Here is a 27806-nt window from a genome sequence, read left to right as displayed (position 1 = left end):
AACCGTAAGTCCTAGAAACTTGACATTTTCAAGTATTGTTACCAGTACCCCCCACTACCCATAACCCAAATTTGGGGTACTGCACCCAAAGGTGGCGCTCTTGTCAAAAACGCTTATTTCTCCTTACCAGATTCACCTAGACTCAAAATTCTTTAATCATATTAATCTCTACATTCAGATGCATCTTTTTCACCCTGGTCTTATGCTCTAAAAATGTTTACTTTTGCCACAATTTCAGAGAAAAGCCAAACATCATAAAAAGTTTCACAGGCTTCAAAAATTATCAAATCTTCACCAAAATTCTCACAGACAATGTATAGACAAAGCCTCACAAAAGTTATCAAAAGAATTTGGATACGTTGTTCCATTTCAGAGATATAGGCCAATAAAGTTCGACCACTCAGCCCATTTCTCCTATATCACCTATATTCCTATATGAGTAATTTTTTTTTCTTGGATAACAACCATACAACCATCATTAGGTGGATACCATTAACAGTGCACATTTTCAGATATGTACTCTTTTTTATAAAGCCCTTAATTCTATTGTCAAATGTATGCTAGGAATTTTCTTGATGTTGTGTGTTTGCCAACACACATTTTCACCATTTGAATGTGACTGCTCAATGTGTATGATTGTCAGTGGCTGAGTGGGATAATGCCTAGTGCTGGTGTTTGTTAGGTTGAGAGTTCGAATCCTGCTAGAGCTTTAGGCTCAAGATGCACATGCTATTGGTTATTGAAGATTCACACTATTGAACAGCACCTGAATGACATCAGACAATTAACATTCACACTCATTAGTTGCCAAGAATCAGAATGCCGACACACTCTATGACATATAGGGGAACTTCTTTGTTTACTATTTTTCCTTCATCATTAAGTCTATCATATTTATATTTCATCCATTAGTGTTCTTCTCTACAAATGTCTAATTGCCCCAGAATATCCAAAAGTTTTCAGGTGTACTCTTTCAGGAAAGCCCTTCATTTTATTGTCAAATGTATACTTGGAGTTTTTCTTGTGTGTTTACAAACACACATTTTCACCATTTGAATGTGACTGCTGAATGTGTATGATTGTCAGTGGCAGAGTGGGATAATGCCTAGTGCTGGTGTTTGTTAGGTTGAGAGTTCGAATCCTGCAAGAGCTTTATGCTCAATATGCACATGCTATTGGTTATTGAAGATTCACACCATTGAACAGCACCTGAATGACATCAGGCAATTGACATTCACACTCATTAGTTGCCAAGAATCAGAATGCCGACACACTCTATGGCATATAGGGGAACTTCTTTGTTTACTATTTTTCCTTCATCACTAAGTCTATCATATTTATATTTCATCCATTACTGTTCTTCTCTATAAATGTCTAATTGCCCCAGAATATCCAAAAGTTTTCAGGTGTACTTTTTCAGGAAAGCCCTTAATTTTATTGTCAAATGTATACTTGGAGTTTTTCTTGTGTGTTTACCAACACACATTTTCACCATGTGAATGTGACTACCCAATATGTAGGATTGTCAGTGGCTCAGTGGGATAATGCCTAGTGCTGGTGTTTGTTAGGTTGAGGGTTGAGGGTTCGAATCCCCGGTAGTGCTTTAGGCTCTAGCTCGAATACTATTGGTTCTTGAAGATTCACACCATTGAACAGCACCTGAATGACATCAGGCAATCAACATACACAGTCATTAGTTGCCAAGAATCAGAATGCCGAGACACGACATTAAGGGGAACTTCTTTGTTTACTATTTTTCCTTCATCATTAAGTCTATCATATTTATATTTCATCTATTAGTGTTCATCTCTACAAATGTCTAATTGCCCCTCCATGTTTGGAGTTTTTCTTGTTGTGTGTTTACCAATACACACTTTCACCATGTGAATGTGACTGGCCAACATGTAGGATTGACAGTGGCTCAGTGGGATAATGCCTTGTACTGGTGATCCTTAGGTTGAGAGTTCAAATCCCACTTGAAGCATTAGTGGGTTGTGGATGTTAGCATACTACAATAGAATGCTGTTGGGTTGTGGAGGTTAACACACTATGACATTACAGCTACTTGTCAATATGGACTTGTAGTGCAAGGCAAGTATTACTGTATAATTATAAGCTGTAGCCTATAATTATTTGTTATTCTTATAATATTTGTCATTTCTTATACATATTTAGTCGGCTCTTCCACTTGACAGAACAACTGTATATCGGTTAAGGATGTCACGCATGAAACAATGCTGCAGAAACACGAAAATACGACTTTGAGTTTAGTAGGCTATAATTTTCAGTTCCTGTTTATCTATTGCACAATGGGTAATAATTTAAAGGAATCGTGTTGCAGTCTTGTAAATAGTGACCCTGCAAGATCCCTAGTCATTGCAATATCATAGTCTGTGACTTAAAACTCTACTACTTGTCTTTAGATGTAAGAGGGTCTGAGACTGTAGTCTTTCAAAAATCTTTTCCAAATCTTTGCAAATCTTTCCAAAGTTTACCTGCTGGGAAACCCTGTAGCTCCGGAGCAGGGGCTCAGACCAGGATAAATTGTTTGCTCGCCCTCAGTTCGCTCTTTTGTTCATCTCAACCCAGCACTCCAGTGTGTCCTGCTCTGTGTGTGTCTTTGAGTTAACGTAAGTCATCACTTTAATCACCCTCACTATGACTTTTGTGATGTTTATCAGTTTGTAGAGTAGCTCTGCCATCATGTGTAAAGTTAAGGTCTTTGTTTGTTGGTTTGGTGTGTTGGAGTCCCATGTGAGAGATGATTAGGTGATGTTGGTTGACTTGGGATGTCAAGTATTGTTTAGTTGTACCTTATATAGCCATATGATTTCAGTTTATTGTTCAAATGTCAATTGGTTTGTTTGTGAGTTGGGATCTGTACTGATTTACCCCATTTCACTGATTACTCCATTTTCTGTTTGTTTCCTCTTTGATGCAGCACACATACAAGTAAAGAACAAAAGAACAGATGAATTGAAACTCAAATAAAGTTAACTTGTGTTGCACCGAAACCTGCCATCTCCGTGTCATCACTCCATACCATTGAGCCTTCTGACCGAGGCTCTGCCTGCTCGCCACACACTCACTCTACCTCGACCCACATCGCCCCCTACAGTTCCTTCAGTTGGGTTGTGGAGGTTAGCATACTAGAATAGAATACTGTTAAGAATACTGTTGGGTTGTGGAGGTTGGCACACTATAACGTTACAGCTGCTAGTCAGGACTTGTCGTGCAAGGCAAGTATAACTGTATAATTAAGTGTGCTTGCAAGCACACTTATTGTTCTTAAGTTTTATTAGGGGTCCGAGCAGCGTAGCTCAGAATTTTGATATTTTGTTCCATTTCAGAGATGTAGGCCAATAAAGTTAGACCACTTAGGCCTTTTTTTCTAGATCACCTATATTCCTATATGAGTATTTTTTTTTCTTTAACAACCATACAACCATCATTAGGTGGATACCATTAACAGTGCACATTTTCAGATCTGTACTCTTTTTTTATAAAGCCCTTAATTCTATTGTCAAATGTATGCTAGGAATTTTCTTGATGTTGTGTGTTTGCCAACACACATTTTCACCATGTGAATGTGACTGCCTAATATGTAGGATTGTCAGTGGCTGAGTGGGATAATGCCTAGTGCTGGTGTTTGTTAGGTTGAGAGTTCGAATCCTGCTAGAGCTTGAGGCTCAAGATGCACATGCTATTGGTTATTGAAGATTGACACCATTGAACAGCACCTGAATGACATCAGGCAATTAACATTCACACTCATTAGTTGCCAAGAATCAGAATGCCGACACACTCTATGACATATAGGGGAACTTCTTTGTTTACTATTTTTCCTTCATCATTAAGTCTATCATATTTATATTTCATCCATTACTGTTCTTCTCTATAAATGTCTAATTGCCCCAGAATATTCAAAAGTTTTCAGGTGTAGTCTTTCAGGAAAGCCCTTCATTTTATTGTCAAATGTATACTTGGAGTTTTTCTTGTGTGTTTACCAATACACATTTTCACCATGTGAATGTGACTGGCAAAGATGTAGGATTGACAGTGGCTTAGTGGGATAATGCCTTGTACTGGTCATCCTTAGGTTGAGAGTTCAAATCCCACCTGAAGCATTAGTGTTCAAATACTGTTGGCTTGTGGAGGTTAGCATACTAGAATAGATTGTTGTGGAGGTTAGCACACTATAACATTACAGCATTACAGCTACTTGTCAATATGGACTTGTAGTGCAAGGCAAGTATAACTGTATAATTATAGGCTATTTATCTTATTGACTCCAACACAGAACCCACCACCACAAATGCAATTCAATTCTGTGGGAAACACTGCCTTCCATTATCAAACCCTTCATCTTATCCACAACAAATAAATAGTCCTGTAGAATCAAGTATTGTTAGAATACTCTTGGGTTGTGGAGGTTAGCACGCTATAACGTTACAGCACAGGGTAATCCTAATTTTATGGATCAAATTTATTCCAATCTAACTCAAAAGTTTTGAACAACACAAAGGTTTTATCCAGATCAAAACCAAGAATAGATTATGTGATCTAATCCAATTTCAGGATCCTTGTTTCCTTTTGAACAACCCATTTTCAAGATTTGATCCAATCCGATAGCCGAAATCCGGTAACTGAAATCCGATCACCGAAATCCGATCACATTTCTTTTGAACAATTGTGCCCAAACAATCAAAGCATATGTAAAACTAAAAAGCTATGCTACCTCATGTTTGTTTTGCTCGGACCCCGTAAATCACCGCTTGCGGTTATATTTGGGGGCCAAGCAGCGAAGCTGCGAAGGCACCCATTGTGTTTCTATGTTTTCTTATTGGGGGCCAAGCAAAGAAGCTGCGAAGGCACCCATTGTGTTTGTTAGTTTTCTTATTATTGGGGGCCAAGCAGCGAAGCTGCGAAGGCACCCATTGTGTTTCTATGTTTTCTTATTATTGGGGGCCAAGCAGCGAAGCTGCGAAGGCACCCATTGTGTTTCTATTTGTTCTTATTAGGGGTCCGAGCAGCGTAGCTGCAGGAACCCTATTGTTTCTGTACCGTTCATTTTTTGGCCAAAATTCTGTAAAAATCATACTGCAGCCTAAACCGTAACTCCAAAACTCTTGAAATTTTCAGGTATGGTTACCAGTACCCCCCTCTACCCATAACCCAAAATTTGGGGTACTGCACCCAAAGGTGGCGCTATTGAAAAAAAAAGTTAATTATGCTTATTTCTCCTTACCAGATTCACCTAGACTCAAAATTCTTTCAGAATATTAATCTCTAAACTCAGATGCATCTTTTTGGCCCTGGTCTTATGGTCTACAAATGTTTACTTTTTCCACAATTTCATGGAAAAGCCAAACATTATAAAAAGTTTCACACTCTTCAAAAATAATCGAATCTTCACCAAAATTCTCACAGACAATGTTTAGACCAAGCCTCACAAAAGTTATCGCTCAGAATTTTGATATTTTGTTCCATTTCAGAGATATAGGCCAATAAAGTTAGACCACTTAGGCCTTTTTTCCTAGATCACCTATATTCCTATAAACCGTAAGTCCTAGAAACTTGACATTTTCAAGTATTGTTACCAGTACCCCCCACTACCCATAACCCAAATTTGGGGTACTGCACCCAAAGGTGGCGCTCTTGTCAAAAACGCTTATTTCTCCTTACCAGATTCACCTAGACTCAAAATTCTTTAATCATATTAATCTCTACATTCAGATGCATCTTTTTCACCCTGGTCTTATGCTCTAAAAATGTTTACTTTTGCCACAATTTCAGAGAAAAGCCAAACATCATAAAAAGTTTCACAGGCTTCAAAAATTATCAAATCTTCACCAAAATTCTCACAGACAATGTATAGACAAAGCCTCACAAAAGTTATCAAAAGAATTTGGATACGTTGTTCCATTTCAGAGATATAGGCCAATAAAGTTCGACCACTCAGCCCATTTCTCCTATATCACCTATATTCCTATATGAGTAATTTTTTTTTCTTGGATAACAACCATACAACCATCATTAGGTGGATACCATTAACAGTGCACATTTTCAGATATGTACTCTTTTTTATAAAGCCCTTAATTCTATTGTCAAATGTATGCTAGGAATTTTCTTGATGTTGTGTGTTTGCCAACACACATTTTCACCATTTGAATGTGACTGCTCAATGTGTATGATTGTCAGTGGCTGAGTGGGATAATGCCTAGTGCTGGTGTTTGTTAGGTTGAGAGTTCGAATCCTGCTAGAGCTTTAGGCTCAAGATGCACATGCTATTGGTTATTGAAGATTCACACTATTGAACAGCACCTGAATGACATCAGACAATTAACATTCACACTCATTAGTTGCCAAGAATCAGAATGCCGACACACTCTATGACATATAGGGGAACTTCTTTGTTTACTATTTTTCCTTCATCATTAAGTCTATCATATTTATATTTCATCCATTACTGTTCTTCTCTATAAATGTCTAATTGCCCCAGAATATCCAAAAGTTTTCAGGTGTACTCTTTCAGGAAAGCCCTTCATTTTATTGTCAAATGTATACTTGGAGTTTTTCTTGTGTGTTTACTAACACATATTTTCACCATTTGAATGTGACTGCTGAATGTGTATGATTGTCAGTGGCAGAGTGGGATAATGCCTAGTGCTGCTGTTTGTTAGGTTGAGAGTTCGAATCCTGCTAGAGCTTTAGGCTCAAGATGCACATGCTATTGGTTATTGAAGATTCACACTATTGAACAGCACCTGAATGACATCAGACAATTAACATTCACACTCATTAGTTGCCAAGAATCAGAATGCCGACACACTCTATGACATATAGGGGAACTTCTTTGTTTACTATTTTTCCTTCATCATTAAGTCTATCATATTTATATTTCATCCATTACTGTTCTTCTCTATAAATGTCTAATTGCCCCAGAATATCCAAAAGTTTTCAGGTGTACTCTTTCAGGAAAGCCCTTCATTTTATTGTCAAATGTATACTTGGAGTTTTTCTTGTGTGTTTACTAACACATATTTTCACCATTTGAATGTGACTGCTGAATGTGTATGATTGTCAGTGGCAGAGTGGGATAATGCCTAGTGCTGCTGTTTGTTAGGTTGAGAGTTCGAATCCTGCTAGAGCTTTAGGCTCAAGATGCACATGCTATTGGTTATTGAAGATTCACACTATTGAACAGCACCTGAATGACATCAGACAATTAACATTCACACTCATTAGTTGCCAAGAATCAGAATGCCGACACACTCTATGACATATAGGGGAACTTCTTTGTTTACTATTTTTCCTTCATCATTAAGTCTATCATATTTATATTTCATCCATTACTGTTCTTCTCTATAAATGTCTATTTGCCCCAGAATATCCAAAAGTTTTCAGGTGTATTTTTTCAGGAAAGCCCTTCATTTTATTGTCAAATATATACTTGGAGTTTTTCTTGTGTGTTTACCAACACACATTTTCACCATGTGAATGTGACTACCCAATATGTAGGATTGTCAGTGGCTCAGTGGGATAATGCCTAGTGCTGGTGTTTGTTAGGTTGAGGGTTCGAATCCCCGGTAGTGCTTTAGGCTCTAGCTCGAATACTATTGGTTATTGAAGATTCACACCATTGAACAGCACCTGAATGACATCAGGCAATCAACATTCACACTCATCAGTTGCCAAGAATCAGAATGCCGAGACACTCTATGACATTCAGGGGAACTTCTTTGTTTACTATTTTTCCTTCATCATTAAGTCTATCATATTTATATTTAATCTATTAGTGTTCATCTCTACAAATGTCTAATCGCCCCTCCATGCTTGGAGTTTTTCTTGTGTGTTTACCAATACACATTTTCACCATGTGAATGTGGCTGGCCAACATGTAGGATTGACAGTGGGTCAGTGGGATAATACCTTGTACTGGTGATCCTTAGGTTGAGAGTTCAAATCCCACTTGAAGCATTAGTGGGTTGTGGATGTTAACATACTACAATAGAATGCTGTTGGGTTGTGGAGGATAACACACTATAACATTACAGCTACTTGTCAATATGGACTTGTAGTGCAAGGCAAGTGTTACTGTGTAATTATAAGCTGTAGCCTATAATTATTTGTTATTCTTATAATATTTGTCATTTCTTATACATATTTAGTCGGCTCTTCCACTTGACAGAACAACTCTATATCGGTTAAGGATGTCACGCATGAAACAATGCTGCAGAAACACGAAAATACGACTTTGAGTTTAGTAGGCTATAATTTTCAGTTCCTGTTTATCTATTGCACAATGGGTAATATTTTAAAGGAATCATGTTGCAGTCTTGTAAATAGTGACCCTGCAAGATCCCTAGTCATTGCAAAATCATAGTCTGTGACTTAAAACTCTACTACTTGTCTTTAGATGTGAGAGGGTCTGAGACTGTAGTCTTTCAAAAATCTTTTCCAAATCTTTGCAAATCTTTCCAAAGTTTACCCGCTGGGAAACCCTGTAGCTCCGGAGCAGGGGCTCAGACCAGGATAAATTGTTTGCTCGCCCTCAGTTCGCTCTTTTGTTCATCTCAACCTAGCACTCCAGTGTGTCCTGCTCTGTGTGCGTCTTTGAGTTAACGTAAGTCATCACTTTAATCACCCTCACTATGACTTTTGTGATGTTTATCAGTTTGTAGAGTAGCTCTGCCATCATGTGTAAAGTTAAGGTCTTTGTTTGTTGGTTTGGTGTGTTGGAGTCCCATGTGAGAGATGATTAGGTGATGTTGGTTGACTTGGGATGTCAAGTATTGTTTAGTTGTACCTTTATATAGCCATATGATTTCAGTTTATTGTTCAAATATCAATTGGTTTGTTTGTGAGTTGGGATCTGTACTGATTTACCCCATTTCACTGATTACTCCATTTTCTGTTTGTTTCCTCTTTGATGCAGCACACATACAAGTAAAGAACAAAAGAACAGATGAATTGAAACTCAAATAAAGTTAACTTGTGTTGCACCGAAACCTGCCATCTCCGTGTCATCACTCCATACCATTGAGCCTTCTGAGTCACACCATTGAACAGCACCTGAATGACATCAGGCAATTAACATTCACACTCATTAGTTGCCAAGAATCAGAATGCCGACACACTCTATGACATATAGGGGAACTTCTTTGTTTACTATTTTTCCTTCATCATTAAGTCTATCATATTTATATTTCATCCATTACTGTTCTTCTCTATAAATGTCTAATTGCCCCAGAATATCCAAAAGTTTTCAGGTGTACTCTTTCAGGAAAGCCCTTCATTTTATTGTCAAATGTATACTTGGAGTTTTTCTTGTGTGTTTACCAACACACATTTTCACCATGTGAATGTGACTGCCTAATATGTCGGATTGTTAGTGGCTCAGAGGGATAATGCCTAGTGCTGGTGTTTGTTAGGTTGAGAGTTCGAATCCTGCTAGAGCTTTAGGCTCAAGATGCACATGCTATTGGTTATTGAAGATTCACACCACTGAACAGCACCTGAATGACATCAGGCAATCAACATTCACACTCATTAGTTGCCAAGAATCAGAATGCCGACACACTCGAAGACATATAGGGGAACTTCTTTGTTTACTATTTTTCCTTCATCATTAAGTCTATCATATTTATATTTCATCCATTACTGTTCTTCTCTACAAATTTCTAATTGTCCCAGAATTTCCAAACGTTTTCAGGTGTTCTCTTTCAGGAAAGCCCTTCATTTTATTGTCAAATGTATACTTGGAGTTTTTCTTGTGTGTTTACCAATACACATTTTCACCATGTGAATGTGACTGGCAAAGATGTAGGATTGACAGTGGCTTAGTGGGATAATGCCTTGTACTGGTCATCCTAAGGTTGAGAGTTCAAATCCCACCTGAAGCATTAGTGTTCAAATACTGTTGGGTTGTGGAGGTTAGCATACTAGAATATAATGTTGTGGAGGTTAGCACACTATAACATTACAGCATTACAGCTACTTGTCAATATGGACTTGTAGTGCAAGTCAAGTATAACTGTATAATTATAGGCTGTTTATCTTATTGACTCCGACACAGAACCCACCACCACAAATGCAATTCAATTCTGTGGGAAACACTGCCTTCCATTATCAAACCCTTCATCTTATCCACAACAAATAAATAGTCCTGTAGAATCAAGTATTGTTAGAATACTGTTGGGTTGTGGAGGTTAGCACACTATAATGTTACAGCACAGGGTAATCCTAATTTTATGGATCAAATTTATTCCAATCTAACTCAAAAGTTTTGAACAACACAAAGGTTTTATCCAGATCAAAACCAAGAATAGATTATGTGATCTAATCCAATTTCAGGATCCTTGTTTCCTTTTGAACAACCCATTTTCAAGATTTGATCCAATCCGATAGCCGAAATCCGGTAACTGAAATCCGATAACCGAAATCCGATCACATTTCTTTTGAACAATTGTGCCCAAACAATCAAAGCATATGTAAAACTAAAAAGCTATGCTACCTCATGTTCGTTTTGCTCGGACCCCGTAAATCACCGCTTGCGGTTATATTTGGGGGCCAAGCAGCGAAGCTGCGAAGGCACCCATTGTGTTTCTATTTGTTCTTATTATTATTATTATTATTATTATTATTATTATTCCGCCATTAAAGTCAATGGCAGCCCATAGAACCGTCTGGTGAAAAGTTGTGAAATTTGGCACACTGATTAGGGACAGTCCCATGATTAATGTCACCAAGTTTCATGATGGCACCTCAAGCACTCTAGCGCCACCAACAGGCCAAAGTTGGACTTGCGTTCACGCACGTAACTTTTGACCCGTATGGCCGATTGTCAAAAATGAGGTATCGTTGGAATCCTTGGACCAAGCCGAGTTCAACGCACCCTATGACGTCATTTTCCGCCATGATGGATTTTCCGCCATTTTGGATTTCATCAAAAACACTTAAAAGTCTTCACAGGTCACAAATTTTGTCTGATCGACACCAAACCTGACACACTTGATCTTCACATCAAGCCGCACAAAAGTTATTCCTTTTCGTCTTCGGAACTCAAACCGTTTGCCCGTAAGAGCCAATCGAAATATGCGGCGAAGCCGCCAAACAGGAAGTGAGCTCATATCTCAGCAACCCATTCATCTGTCATAACCAAACTTAGTGCATGGACTCAGGAAATTTGGTGACCTTTGACCTGTAGGGGGCGCTGTAATTAAGAAACATGCCTTTTGGCCTGTAGCTGCAGTTGTGCTTAGAATTAAAACGCACTAGTGGTGTCTGGTAATACTGTTGGAGGTCCTTAGGCCGACCCAAGTCAACTTGTGATGTCATCGTAATTAATTCGGCCGCTATATTGGATTTAATCAAAAACACGTACAAATTTTCGCAGGTCACAAATTTCAGCGGATCCTCACCAAAATTGGCAGAGACCATCTTCAGACCATGCCTTATCAGTGCGTTGCTTTTTGGAACAATTGACAGTAGCATTCGGCTGTAACAGCCAATCGAAACTTGCGGCGAAGCCGCCAAACAGGAAGTGAGCTCATATCTCAGCAACCCTTGCATGTATCATAACCAAACTTACTACATATATTCATGACCCCATTAGGAGGACGCTCAAAAAATTTGGTGACCTTTGACCTGTAGGGGGTGCTGCAATTAGCAATATTGCATTTTGATGTGTAGTTGCTGATGTGTTTTATCAATCTTTTATTTTTTGATGTGAAACTGATGACAACATGTTCCATCCAGTTAATTCTAATGCGTGCGTGCAAGAGCAGGGCAGGGCAGAACGGGGTGGGACGGGCTGGGGTGATTAGGTGGGGGGGGGGCTGGCTGGCAGAGGCGGTGGCAATACTCAGCCCTGTTTCAGCCCTGTTGATCCCGGGTGTCTGCTGAGTTCTATCTTGTCACCGTGGCTACTCCGGCCTATCCTGCTTGGCCCCCTCATTGCTGCTTGCAGCTATATTTATTATTATTACACATCTTTCCGCTGCCATTGAAGTCTATGGCAGCCCATAGAACCGTAAAGTAAAAAGTTGTGAAATTTGGCACATGCATTCCATACATTCCCATATTCCATTTCACAAATTTTCAAGTCTGAACCCCAGGCAGTCTAGCGCCACCAATGGGTCAAAGTTGCCATTGCATCCATGCACTTAACTTTTGAACCGTATGTCCAATTTTGAACATCCATATACAGTTGGAACCCCTGGACTGACCTGAGTTCACTAACTCCTATTACGTTACTTTCCGCCATATTGGACCTCCGCCATATTGTATTTCATCAAAAACACTTAAAAGTTTTCACAGGTCACAAACTTCATCCAATTTTCACGAAACTTGACACAGATGTTCTTCAGACCATGTCTCATAATTGCATTGCCTTTGACACCCATACTCAAAACTGGTCGCCAGTCACGACCAATCAAAATTGGCGGCGAAGCCGCCAAACAGGAAGTGAACTCAGATCTCGGCAAGGCTTTCACATATCAAAACCAAACTCACTACATGGGCTCAGGACCCAAATAGGAGGAGGCTCAATAAATTTGATGACTTTTGACCTACAGGTGGCGCTATAATTAACAAAAGTATGTTTTGGCCTCTATGGGGTGATGTGTTTGAAATTAAAACATATTAGTTATCTCTGTTAATATTTTGGGAGGGCCTTAGGCTGACACATATCAACTTTTGACATTAACATAATTGATTGGACCGCCATATTGGATTTCATCAAAAACACTTAAAAGTTTTCACAGGTCACAAACTTCATCCAATTTTCACGAAACTTGACACAGATGTTCTTCAGACCATGTCTCATAATTGCATTGCCTTTGACACCCATACTCAAAACTGGTCGCCAGTCACGACCAATCAAAATTGGCGGCGAAGCCGCCAAACAGGAAGTGAACTCAGATCTCGGCAAGGCTTTCACATATCAAAACCAAACTCACTACATGGGCTCAGGACCCAAATAGGAGGAGGCTCAATAAATTTGATGACTTTTGACCTACAGGTGGCGCTATAATTAACAAAAGTATGTTTTGGCCTCTATGGGGTGATGTGTTTGAAATTAAAACATATTAGTTATCTCTGTTAATATTTTGGGAGGGCCTTAGGCTGACACATATCAACTTTTGACATTAACATAATTGATTGGACTGCCATATTGGATTTCATCAAAAACACTTAAAAGTTTTCACAGGTCACAAATTTCATCCAATTTTCACGAAACTTGGCACAGATGATCTTCAGACCATGCCTCACAAACGCATTGCTTTTTGTACCTTTATTCAGAACAGGTCAGCCGTGACGACCAATCGAAATTGGCGGCAAAGCCTTCAAACAGGAAGTGAACTGTTATCTCCGCCAAGCTTTCACATATCAAAACCAAACTTGGTACATGGGCTCAGAACCCAATTAGGAGAAGGCTCAATACATTTCGTGACTTTTGACCACTATGGGGGCGCTATAATCACAGGAAGTAGGCTCATATCTCAACAACACTTTCACATATCAAAACCAAACTTGGTATATGGACTTGGGACCCCATCCTGTGGACACAAAAAATCAATTTGGTGACCTTTGACCACTAAGGGGGCGCTAGAGTTACAGGAAGTTAGCTCCTATCTCAGCAACGCTTTCACATATCAATACCAAACTTGGTTCATAGACTTGGGACCCCATCCTGAGGACACACAAAACATTTGGTGTACTTTGACCACTAGAGGCGCTATAATTAGCAATACTTTCTCATATCAACCTCAAACTTGGTACGTGGACTCGTGGTCACAACCTGAGGACGCACAATACATTTGGTGACTTTTGACCACTAGGGGTGCCATAATTAGCAAGACTTTCTCGTATCAACACCAAACTTGGTACGTGGACTCATGAACACATCCTGAATAGCTACAATACATTTGGTGTCTTTTGACCACTAGGGAAAACTATGACATGAATTAGGCTCAAATCTTACGCTTTCATGGATTGAAATCAAACTTTGTACATGGACTCAAGACCCAATCCCAATCCAGTCCAATTCAATCCAATCCAATCAACAATCACATGAAGTAGGCTCATATCTCAGCAATCCCAATCCAATCCAGTCCAATTCAATCCAATCCAATCAACCATCACATGAAGTAGGCTCATATCTCAGCAATCCCAATCCAATCCAATCAAATCCAATCCAGTCCAATCCAATCCAGTCCAGTACAATCCAATTCAATCCAATCCAATCGACAATCACATGAAGTAGTCTCATATCTCAGTAATCCCAATCCAGTCCAATCAAATCCAATCCAGCCCAATCCAATCCAATCCAGTCCAATTAAATCCAATCCAATGAACAATCATATGAAGTAGGCTCATATCTCTGCAATCCCAATCCCAATACAGTCCAGTCCAATCCAATCCAGTCCAGTCCTGTCCAATTCAGTCCAGTCCAATCCCAATCCAATCCAATCCAGTCCAATCCAATCCAGTCCAGTCCAGTCCAGTCCAGTCCAGTCCTGTCCAATTCAGTCCAGTCCAATCCCAATCCAATCCAATCCAGTCCATTCCATTCCATTCCATTCCAATCCAATCCAGTCCTGTCCAATTCAGTCCAGTCCAATCCAATCCAGTCCAGTCCTGTCCAATTCAGTCCAGTCCAATCCCAATCCAATCCAGTCCAATCCAATCCAGTCCAGTCCAGTCCAGTCCAGTCCTGTCCAATTCAGTCCAGTCCAATCCCAATCCAATCCAATCCAATCCAGTCCATTCCATTCCATTCCATTCCATTCCAATCCAAAACAATCCAGTCCTGTCTAATTCAGTCCAGTCCAATCCAATCCAGTCCAGTCCTGTCCAATTCAGTCCAGTCCAATCCCAATCCAATCCAATCCAGTCCAGTCTAATCCAATCCAGTCCAGTCCTGTCCAGTACAATCCAATTCAATCCAATCCAATCGACAATCACATGAAGTAGTCTCATATCTCAGTAATCCCAATCCAGTCCAATCAAATCCAATCCAGTCCAATCCAATCCAATCCAGTCCAATTAAATCCAATCCAATGAACAATCATATGAAGTGCATATGCCTTTTGGCCTGTAGCTGCAGTTGTGCTTAGAATTAAAACGCACTAGTGGTGTCTGGTAATACTGTTGGAGGTCCTTAGGCCGACCCAAGTCAACTTGTGATGTCATCGTAATTAATTCGGCCGCTATATTGGATTTAATCAAAAACACGTACAAATTTTCGCAGGTCACAAATTTCAGCGGATCCTCACCAAAATTGGCAGAGACCATCTTCAGACCATGCCTTATCAGTGCGTTGCTTTTTGGAACAATTGACAGTAGCATTCGGCTGTAACAGCCAATCGAAACTTGCGGCGAAGCCGCCAAACAGGAAGTGAGCTCATATCTCAGCAACCCTTGCATGTATCATAACCAAACTTACTACATATATTCATGACCCCATTAGGAGGACGCTCAAAAAATTTGGTGACCTTTGACCTGTAGGGGGTGCTGCAATTAGCAATATTGCATTTTGATGTGTAGTTGCTGATGTGTTTTATCAATCTTTTATTTTTTGATGTGAAACTGATGACAACATGTTCCATCCAGTTAATTCTAATGCGTGCGTGCAAGAGCAGGGCAGGGCAGAACGGGGTGGGACGGGCTGGGGTGATTAGGTGGGGGGGGGGCTGGCTGGCAGAGGCGGTGGCAATACTCAGCCCTGTTTCAGCCCTGTTGATCCCGGGTGTCTGCTGAGTTCTATCTTGTCACCGTGGCTACTCCGGCCTATCCTGCTTGGCCCCCTCATTGCTGCTTGCAGCTATATTTGGGGGCCAAGCAGCGAAGCTGCGAAGGCACCCATTGTTTTTCTATTTGTTCTTATTGGGGGCCAAGCAGCGAAGCTGCGCGGCAACCCTTAGTGATTCTACCTTTTCTTATTATTATTACACATCTTTCCGCTGTCATTGAAGTCTATGGCAGCCCATAGAACCGTACAGTAAAAAGTTGTGAAATTTGGCACATTGATTCGGGACAGTATAAAAATTAATTTGAGCAAGTTTTATGCCTGAACCACAGAGAGTCTAGCGCCACCAATGGGTCAAAGTTGACATTGCATCCATGCAATTAACTTTTGAACCGTATGCCCGATTTTGAATATCGCAATATCTTTGGAAGTCTTGGATGAGGCCGAACTCAACGCACCCCATGACGTCAATTTCCGCCATGTTGGATCTTCCGCCATATTGTATTTCATCAAAAACACTTAAAAGGCATCAAAGTTCGCAAAGTTTGTCCGATTTTCACGAAACTTGACGCAGATGATCGTCAGACCATGACTCATAAACGCATTGCTTTTTGGAGACATATTCAAAACCGGTTGCCTGTGACGACCAATCAAGTTTGGCGGCGAAGCCGCCAAACAGGAAGTGAAGTGATATCTCAGCAAGGCTTTCGCGTATCAACACCAAACTCAGTACAGGGTCTCAGTACCCAATTAGGAGGAGGCTCAATAAATTTGATGACTTTTGACCTATAGGTGGCGCTATAATTAGCAAAATTATGTTTTAGCCTGTAACGGGTCATGTGTTTAGAATTAAAGCATATTAGTGATATCTGTTAATACCTTGAGAGGTCCTTAGGCCGAAACATGCCAACATGTGACGTCAACATAATTTATTCGACCGCCATATTGGATGTCATCAAAAACACTTAAAAGGCATCAAAGGTCAGAAAGTTTCTCCGATTTTCACGAAACTTGACGCAGATGATCGTCAGACCATGACTCATAAACGCATTGCTTTTTGGAGACATATTCAAAACCGGTTGCCTGAGACGACCAATCAAGTTTGGCGGCGAAGCCGCCAAACAGGAAGCGAAGTAATATCTCAGTAAAGCTTTAACGTATCAAAACCAAACTCAGTACATGGGGTCAGGACACCAATAAGGAGAAGGCTCAATAAATTTGATGACTTTTGACCTATAGGTGGCGCTATAATAAGCAAAATTACATTTTGGCCTGTAACGGGTGATGTGTTTGGAATTAAAACTTACTATTGGTGTCTGTTAATGTTAATGTTAATATACTAGTGATGTCTCTGGGAGGTCCTAAGGCTGACAGATGTGATTTTGTGATGTCAACATAATTGATCTGGCCGCCATATTGGATTTAATCAAAATCACTTAAAAGGCATCAAAGGTCACAAAGTTCATCCGATTTTCATGAAACTTGGTTCAGATGATCTTCAGACCATGACTCACAAACGCATTGCTTTTTGGACCCATATTCAAAACCCATCGCCCGTCTTGACCAATCAAGTTTGGCGGCGAAGCCGCCAAACAGGAAGTGAAGTGATCTCAGCAAGGCTTTTGCGTATCAACACCAAACTCAGTACAGGGTCTCAGGACCCAATTAGGAGGAGGCTCAATAAATTTGATGACTTTTGACCTATAGGTGGCGCTATAATCACAAGAAGTGGGCTCATATTTCAGCAATGCTTTCACATATTGAAACCAAACTTAGTATATGGACTTGGGACCTCATCCTGAGGACAGACAATAATTTTAGCAACGTTTGACCACTAGGGGTGCTATAATTTGCAACACTTTCTCGTATCGACACCAAACTTGGTACCTGGACTCGGGACCACATCCTGAATAAGGACAATACATTTAGTGACCTTTGACCACTAGGGGCGCTATAATTAGAAAAACTTTATCGTATCGACACCAAACTTGGTACATGGACTCGGGAACACATCCTGAAGACGCACAATATATTTAGTGAGCTTTGACCACTAGGGGTGCTACAATTATCAACACTTTCTTGTATCGACACCAAACTTGGTATGTGGACTTGTGACTACAACCTGACTACGCACAATAAATTTGGTGATGTTTGAGGTATGCATATGTGTGGGGGGTTATTGGGGTGTGTGGGGGAAGAAGTTTATCTGTGTATATGTGTGTGTGTGGGACAGGGGGGGTTAATTGGGTGTGTGTATAATGTAGCAACATTGGGTTGCCATGACAACTCCTGCTCAACTGCTTGGCCCCCTCATTGCTGCTTGCAGCTATATTTGGGGGCCAAGCAGCGAAGCTGCGCGGCAACCCTTAGTGATTCTACCTTTTCTTATTATTGGGGGCCAAGCAGCGAAGCTGCGAGGCAACCCTTAGTGATTCTACCTTTTCTTATTATTATTACACACTCTTTCCGCTGTCATTGGAGTCTATGGCAGCCCATAGAACCGTACAGTAAAAAGTTGTGAAATTTTGCACATTGATTCAGGACAGTATAAAAATGAATTTGAGCAAGTTTTATGCCTGAACCACAGACAGTCTAGCGCCACCAATGGGTCAAAGTTGACATTGCATCCATGCAATTAACTTTTGAACCGTATGCCCGATTTTAAATATCGTAACATCTTTGGAAGTCTTGGATGAGGCCAAACTCAACGCACCCCATGACGTCAATTTCCGCCATGTTGGATCTTCCGCCATATTGTATTTCATCAAAAACACTTAAAAGGCATCAAAGTTCGCAAAGTGTGTCCGTTTTTCACGAAACTTGACGCAGATTATCTTCAGACCATGACTCATAAATGCATTGCTTTTAGGAGCCATACTCAAAACCCGTCGCCCGTCACAACCAATCAAGTTTGTCGGCGAAGCCGCCAAACAGGAAGTGAAGTGATATCTCAGCAAGGCTTTCACGTATCAACACCAATCTCAGTACATAGTCTCAAGACCCAATTAGGAGGAGGCTCAAAAAATTTGACGACTTTTGACCTATAGGTGGCGCTATAATTACCAAAATTACGTTTTGGCCTGTAACGGGTCATGTGTTTGGAATTAAAGCATATTAGTGATATCTGTTAATACCTTGAGAGGTCCTTAGGCCGACACATGCCAACATGTGACGTCAACATAATTGATTCGACCGCCATATTGGATTTCACCAAAAACATTTAAAAGGCATCAAAGGTCACAAAGTTTCTCTGATTTTCATGAAACTTGACGCAGATGATCGGCAGACCATGACTCATTAACGCATTGCTTTTTGGAGACATATTCAAAACCGGTTGCCTGTGACGACCAATCACGTTTGGCGGCGAAGCCGCCAAACAGGAAGTGAAGTGATCTCAGCAAGGCTTTCGCGTATCAACACCAAACTCAGTACAGGGTCTCAGGACCCAATTAGGAGGAGGCTCAATACATTTGATGACTTTTGACCTATAGGTGGCGCTATAATCACAAGAAGTGGGCTCATATTTCAGCAATGCTTTCACATATTGAAACCAAACTTAGTATATGGACTTGGGACCTCATCCTGAGGACAGACAATAATTTTAGCAACCTTTGACCAGTAGGGGTGCTATAATTTGCAAAACTTTCTCGTATCAACACCAAACTTGATATGTGGACTTGTGACTACAACCTGAGGACGCACAATAAATTTGGTGACTTTTGACCACTAGGGGTGCTATAATTATCAACACTTTCTCGTATCGACACCAAACTTGGTATGTGGACTTGTGACAACATCCTGAGGATGCACAATCAATTTTGCGACCTTTGACCACTAGGGGTGCTATAATTTGCGACACTTTCTCGTATCGACACCAATCTTGGTACAAGGACTCGGGACCACATCCTGAAGACGCTCAATATATTTAGTGACATTTGACCACTAGAGGCACTATAATTATCAACACCTTCTCGTATCGACACCAAACTTGGTATGTGGACTTGTGACTACAACCTGAGGACGCACAATACATTTGGTGATGTTTGAGGCATGCGTATGTGTGGGGGGCTATTGGGGTGTGTGGGAAAGGAGGTTTATCTGTGTATGTGTGTGTGTGGGATGGGGGGTTAATTGGGTGTGTGTATAATGTAACAACATTGGGTTGCCATGACAACTCCTGCTCAACTGCTTGGCCCCCACATTGCTGCTTGCAGCTATATTTATTACACATCTTTCCGCTGTCATTGAAGTCTATGGCAGCCCATAGAACCGTACAGTAAAAAGTTGTGAAATTTGGCACATTGATTCGGGACAGTATAAAAATTAATTTGAGCAAGTTTTATGCCTGAACCACAGAGAGTCTAGCGCCACCAATGGGTCAAAGTTGACATTGCATCCATGCAATTAACTTTTGAACCGTATGCCCGATTTTGAATATCGCAATATCTTTGGAAGTCTTGGATGAGGCCGAACTCAACGCACCCCATGACGTCAATTTCCGCCATGTTGGATCTTCCGCCATATTGTATTTCATGAAAAACACTTAAAAGGCATCAAAGTTCGCAAAGTTTGTCCGATTTTCACGAAACTTGACGCAGATGATCGTCAGACCATGACTCATAAACGCATTGCTTTTTGGAGACATATTCAAAACCGGTTGCCTGAGACGACCAATCAAGTTTGGCGGCGAAGCCGCCAAACAGGAAGCGAAGTAATATCTCAGTAAAGCTTTAACGTATCAAAACCAAACTCAGTACATGGGGTCAGGACCCAATAAGGAGAAGGCTCAATAAATTTGATGACTTTTGACCTATAGGTGGCGCTATAATAAGCAAAATTATGTTTTAGCCTGTAACGGGTCATGTGTTTAGAATTAAAGCATATTAGTGATATCTGTTAATACCTTGAGAGGTCCTTAGGCCGAAACATGCCAACATGTGACGTCAACATAATTTATTCGACCGCCATATTGGATGTCATCAAAAACACTTAAAAGGCATCAAAGGTCAGAAAGTTTCTCCGATTTTCACGAAACTTGACGCAGATGATCGTCAGACCATGACTCATAAACGCATTGCTTTTTGGAGACATATTCAAAACCGGTTGCCTGAGACGACCAATCAAGTTTGGCGGCGAAGCCGCCAAACAGGAAGCGAAGTAATATCTCAGTAAAGCTTTAACGTATCAAAACCAAACTCAGTACATGGGGTCAGGACCCAATAAGGAGAAGGCTCAATAAATTTGATGACTTTTGACCTATAGGTGGCGCTATAATAAGCAAAATTACATTTTGGCCTGTAACGGGTGATGTGTTTGGAATTAAAACTTACTATTGGTGTCTGTTAATGTTAATGTTAATATACTAGTGATGTCTCTGGGAGGTCCTAAGGCTGACAGATGTGATTTTGTGATGTCAACATAATTGATCTGGCCGCCATATTGGATTTAATCAAAATCACTTAAAAGGCATCAAAGGTCACAAAGTTCATCCGATTTTCATGAAACTTGGTTCAGATGATCTTCAGACCATGACTCACAAACGCATTGCTTTTTGGACCCATATTCAAAACCCATCGCCCGTCTTGACCAATCAAGTTTGGCGGCGAAGCCGCCAAACAGGAAGTGAAGTGATCTCAGCAAGGCTTTTGCGTATCAACACCAAACTCAGTACAGGGTCTCAGGACCCAATTAGGAGGAGGCTCAATAAATTTGATGACTTTTGACCTATAGGTGGCGCTATAATCACAAGAAGTGGGCTCATATTTCAGCAATGCTTTCACATATTGAAACCAAACTTAGTATATGGACTTGGGACCTCATCCTGAGGACAGACAATAATTTTAGCAACGTTTGACCACTAGGGGTGCTATAATTTGCAACACTTTCTCGTATCGACACCAAACTTGGTACCTGGACTCGGGACCACATCCTGAATAAGGACAATACATTTAGTGACCTTTGACCACTAGGGGCGCTATAATTAGAAAAACTTTATCGTATCGACACCAAACTTGGTATGTGGACTTGTGACTACAACCTGACTACGCACAATAAATTTGGTGATGTTTGAGGTATGCATATGTGTGGGGGGTTATTGGGGTGTGTGGGGGAAGAAGTTTATCTGTGTATATGTGTGTGTGTGGGACAGGGGGGGTTAATTGGGTGTGTGTATAATGTAGCAACATTGGGTTGCCATGACAACTCCTGCTCAACTGCTTGGCCCCCTCATTGCTGCTTGCAGCTATATTTATTATTATTATTATTATTATTATTATTATTATTCCGCCATTGAAGTCAATGGCAGCCCATAGAACCGTCTGGTGAAAAGTTGTGAAATTTGGCACACTGATTAGGGACAGTCCCATGATTAATGTCACCAAGTTTCATGATGGCACCTAGAGCACTCTAGCGCCACCAACAGGCCAAAGTTGGACGTGCGTTCACGCACGTAACTTTTGACCCGTATTGCCGATTGTCAAAAATGAGATATCGTTGGAATCCTTGGACCAAGCCGAGTTCAACCTACCCTATGACGTCGATTTCCGCCATGATGGATTTTCCGCCATATTGGATTTCATCAAAAACACTAAAAAGTCTTCAAAGGTCACAAATTTTGTCCGATCGACACCAAACCTGACACACTTGATCTTCAGACCAAGCCTCACAAAAGTTATTCCTTTTCGTCTTCGGAACTCAAACCGTTCGCCCGTAACAGCCAATCGAAGTTTGCGGCGAAGCCGCCAAACAGGAAGTGAGCACATATCTCAGCAACCCATTCACCTATCATAACCAAACTTAGTACATGGACTCAGGACCCAATCAGGGGGACGCTCAAGAAATCTGGTGACCTTTGACCTCTAGGGGGCGCTGTAATTAAGAAACATGCCTTTTGGCCTGTAGCTGCAGTTGTGCTTAGAATTAAAACGCACTAGTGGTGTCTGGTAATACTGTTGGAGGTCCTTAGGCCGACCCAAGTCAACTTGTGATGTCATCGTAATTGATTCGGCCGCCATATTGGATTTAATCAAAAACACGTACAAGTTTTCGCATGTCACAAATTTCAGCGGATCCTCACCAAAATTGGCAGAGACCATCTTCAGACCATAACCTATTAATATATTGCTCTCTGGAACATTTGACAAAAGCATTCGGCTGTAACAGCCAATCGAAATATGCGGCGAAGCCGCCAAACAGGAAGTGAGCTCATATCTCAGCAACCCATTCACCTATCATAACCAAACTTAGTACATGGACTCAGGACCCAATTAGGGGGACGCTCAAGGAATCTGGTGACCTTTGACCTCTAGGGGGCGCTGTAATTAAGAAACATGCCTTTTGGCCTGTAGCTGCTCTTGTGCTTAGAATGAAAATGTACTAGTGGTGTCTGGTAATACTGTTGGAGGTCCTTAGGCCGACCCAGGCCAACTTGTGATGTCATCGTAATTGATTCGGCCGCCATGTTAGATTTAATCAAAAACATCAAAAAGTTATCACAGGTCACAAATTTCATCTGATCTTCACCAACATTGGCACAGACCATCTTCAGACCATACCCTATAAATATATTGCTCTCTGGAACAATTGACAAAAGCATTCACCCATAACAGCCAATCGAAATTGGTGGCGAAGCCGCCATACAGGAAGTGAGCTCATATCTCAGCAACCCTGCCATGTATCATAACCAAATTTACTACATATATTCATGACCCCATTAGGAGGACGCACAAAACATTTGGTGACCTTTGACCTGTAGAGGTTGCTGCAATTGGCAATATTGCATTTTGATCTGTAGTTGCTGATGTGTTTCATCGATCCTTTATTTTTTGATGTGAAACTGATGACAACATGTTCCATCCAGTTCATTCTAATGCGTGCGTGTGTGCAAGGGCAGGGAGGGGCAGGACGGGGTGGGACGGGCAGGGGTGATTAGGTGGGGGGCTGGCTGGCGGAGGCGGTGGCAATTCTCAGCCCTGTTTCAGCCCTACAAAATCAGTTATGTTTTGATGTGACACTAGATGAAAGTGTTGATCGCGGATGTCTGCTGAGTTCTATCTTGTCGCCGTGGCTACTCCGGCCTATTCTGCTTGGCCCCCTCATTGCTGCTTGCAGCTATATTTATTATTATTATTATTATTATTCCGCCATTGAAGTCAATGGCAGCCCATAGAACCGTCTGGTGAAAAGTTGTGAAATTTGGCACACTGATTAGGGACAGTCCCATGATTAATGTCACCAAGTTTCATGATGGCACCTAGAGCACTCTAGCGCCACCAACAGGCCAAAGTTGGACGTGCGTTCACGCACGTAACTTTTGACCCGTATTGCCGATTGTCAAAAATGAGGTATCGTTGGAATCCTTGGACCAAGCCGAGTTCAACGCACCCTATGACGTCAATTTCCGCCATGATGGATTTTCCGCCATATTGGATTTCATCAAAAACACTAAAAAGTCCTCTCAGGTCACATATTTTGTCCGATCGACACCAAACTTCACAGATATCATTTACAGACCATGCCTCATTAATGCATTGCTTTTTGTCTTAGGAACTAAAACCGTTCGCGCGTAACAGCCAATCGAAGTTTGCGGCGAAGCCGCCAAACAGGAAGTGAGCTCATATCTCAGCAACCCATTCACCTATCATAACCAAACTTAGTACATGGACTCAGGACCCAATCAGGGGGACGCTCAAGAAATCTGGTGACCTTTGACCTCTAGGGGGCGCTGTAATTAAGAAACATGCCTTTTGGCCTGTAGCTGCAGTTGTGCTTAGAATTAAAACGCACTAGTGGTGTCTAGTAATACTGTTGGAGGTCCTTAGGCCGATCGATGTCGACTTGTGATGTCATCGTAATTGATTCGGCCGCCATATTGGATTTAATCAAGAACACGTACAAGTTTTCGCAGGTCACAAATTTCAGCGGATCCTCACCAAAATTGGCAGAGACCATCTTCAGACCATGCCTTATCAGTGCATTGCTTTTTGGAACAATTGACAGTAGCATGCGGCTGTAACAGCCAATCGAAACTTGCGGCGAAGCCGCCAAACAGGAAGTGAGCTTATATCTCAGCAACCCTTGCATGTATCAAAGCCAAACTTGGTGCATGGACTCAGGACCCAATCAGGGGGACGCTCAAGGAATCTGGTGACCTTTGACCTCTAGGGGGCGCTATAATTAAGAAACATGCCTTTTGGCCTGTAGCTGCTGTTGTCCTTAGAATTAAAATGCACTAGTGGTTTCAGGTAATACTGTTGGAGGTCCTTAGGCTGACCCAGCACAACTTGTGATGTCATCGTAATTGATTCGGCCGTCATGTTGGATTTAATCAAAAACATCAAAAAGTTTTCGCGGGTCGCAAATTTCTTCTGATCTTCACCAAAATTGGCACAGACCATTTTTAAACCATAACCTATCAATATATTGCTCTCTGGAACAATTGACAAAAGCATTCGCCCGTAACAGCCAATCGAAATTGGTGGCGAAGCCGCCAAACAGGAAGTGAGCTCATATCTCAGCAACCCTGCCATGTATTATAACCAAACTTACTACATATATTCATGACCCCATTAGGAGGACGCTCAAAACATTTGGTGACCTTTGACCTGTAGGGGGTGCTGCAATTAGCAATATTGCATTTTGATGTGTAGTTGCTGATTTGTTATATCAATCTTTTATTTTTTGATGTGAAACTGATGACAACATGTTCCATCCAGTTAATTCTAATGCGTGCGTGCAAGGGCAGGGCAGGGCAGGACGGGGTGGGACGGGCTGGGGTGATTAGGTGGGGGGGGGGCTTGCTGGCGGAGGCGGTGGCAATACTCAGCCCTGTTGATCCCGGGTGTCTGCTGAGTTCTATCTTGTCACCGTGGCTACTCCGGCCTATACTGCTTGGCCCCCTCATTGCTGCTTGCAGCTATATTTGGGGGCCAAGCAGCGAAGCTGCGAAGGCACCCATTGTGTTTCTATTTGTTCTTATTATTATTATTATTATTCCGCCATTGAAGTCAATGGCAGCCCATAGAACCGTCTGGTGAAAAGTTGTGAAATTTGGCACACTGATTAGGGACAGTCCCATGATTAATGTCACCAAGTTTCATGATGGCACCTAGAGCACTCTAGCGCCACCAACAGGCCAAAGTTGGACGTGCGTTCACGCACGTAACTTTTGACCCGTATTGCCGATTGTCAAAAATGAGGTATCGTTGGAATCCTTGGACCAAGTCGAGTTCAACGCACCCTATGACGTCAATTTCCGCCATGAAGGATTTTCCGCCATATTGGATTTCATCAAAAACACTAAAAAGTCCTCTCAGGTCACATATTTTCTCCGATCGACACCAAACTTCACAGATATCATTTACAGACCATGCCTCATTAATGCATTGCTTTTTGTCTTCGGAACTAAAACCGTTCGCGCGTAACAGCCAATCGAAGTTTGCGGCGAAGCCGCCAAACAGGAAGTGAGCTCATATCTCAGCAACCCATTCACCTATCATAACCAAACTTAGTACATGGACTCAGGACCCAATCAGGGGGACGCCCAAGAAATCTGGTGACCTTTGACCTGTAGGGGGCGCTGTAATTAAGAAACATGCCTTTTGGCCTGTAGCTGCAGTTGTGCTTAGAATTAAAACGCACTAGTGGTGTCTGGTAATACTGTTGGAGGTCCTTAGGCCGACCCAAGTCAACTTGTGATGTCATCGTAATTAATTCGGCCGCTATATTGGATTTAATCAAAAACACGTACAAATTTTCGCAGGTCACAAATTTCAGCGGATCCTCACCAAAATTGGCAGAGACCATCTTCAGACCATGCCTTATCAGTGCGTTGCTTTTTGGAACAATTGACAGTAGCATTTGGCTATAACAGCCAATCGAAACTTGCGGCAAAGCCGCCAAACAGGAAGTGAGCTCATATCTCAGCAACCCTTGCATGTATCAAAGCCAAACTTGGTGCATGGACTCGGGACCCAATCAGGGGGACGCTCAATAAATCTGGTGACCTTTGACCTCTAGGGGGCGCTGTAATTAAGAAACATGCCTTTTGCCCTGTAGCTGCTGTTGTGTTTGGAATTCAAATGTACTAGTGGTGTCTGGTAATACTGTTGGAGGTCCTTAGGCCGACCCAGGCCAACTTGTGATGTCATCGTAATTGATTCGGCCGCCATGTTAGATTTAATCAAAAACATCCAAAAGTTTTCACAGGTCGCAAATTTCATCTGATCTTCACCAACATTGGCACAGACCATCTTCAGACCATAACCTATTAATATATTGCTCTCTGGAACAATTGACAAAAGCATTCGCCCGTAACAGCCAATCGAAATTGGTGGCGAAGCCGCCAAACAGGAAGTGAGCTCATATCTCAGCAACCCTGCCATGTATCATAACCAAACGTACTACATATATTCATCACCCCATTAGGAGGACGCTCAAAAAAATTGGTGACCTTTGACCTGTAGGGGGTGCTGCAATTAGCAATATTGCATTTTGATGTGTAGTTGCTGTGTTTTATCAATCTTTTATTTTTTGATGTGAAACTGATGACAACATGTTCCATCCAGTTAATTCTAATGCGTGCGTGCAAGAGCAGGGCAGGGCAGGACGGGGTGGGATGGGCTGGGGTGATTAGGTGGGGGGGACTGGCTGGCGGAGGTGGTGGCAATACTCAGCCCTGTTTCAGCCGTGTTGATCCCGGGTGTCTGCTGAGTTCTATCTTGTCACCGTGGCTACTCCGGCCTATCCTGCTTGGCCCCCTCATTGCTGCTTGCAGCTATATTTATTATTATTATTATTCCGCCATGGAAGTCAATGGCAGCCCATAGAACCGTCTGGTGAAAAGTTGTGAAATTTGGCACACTGATTAGGGATAGTCCCATGATTAATGTCACCAAGTTTCATGATGGCACCTAGAGCACTCTAGCGCCACCAACAGGCCAAAGTTGGACGTGCGTTCACGCACGTAACTTTTGACCCGTATTGCCGATTGTCAAAAATGAGATATCATTGGAATCCTTGGACCAAGCCGAGTTCAACGCACCCTATGACGTCA

This window comes from Alosa pseudoharengus, unplaced genomic scaffold (assembly GCF_046254945.1).
Source record: "Alosa pseudoharengus isolate Yale_2024_CS ecotype anadromous, Long Island Sound unplaced genomic scaffold, YU_APseudo_1.1 YU_APseudo_1.1_scf_15, whole genome shotgun sequence".
Taxonomy (NCBI): Eukaryota; Metazoa; Chordata; class Actinopteri; order Clupeiformes; family Clupeidae; genus Alosa; species Alosa pseudoharengus.
Note: the sequence above shows the minus strand (reverse complement) of the source record.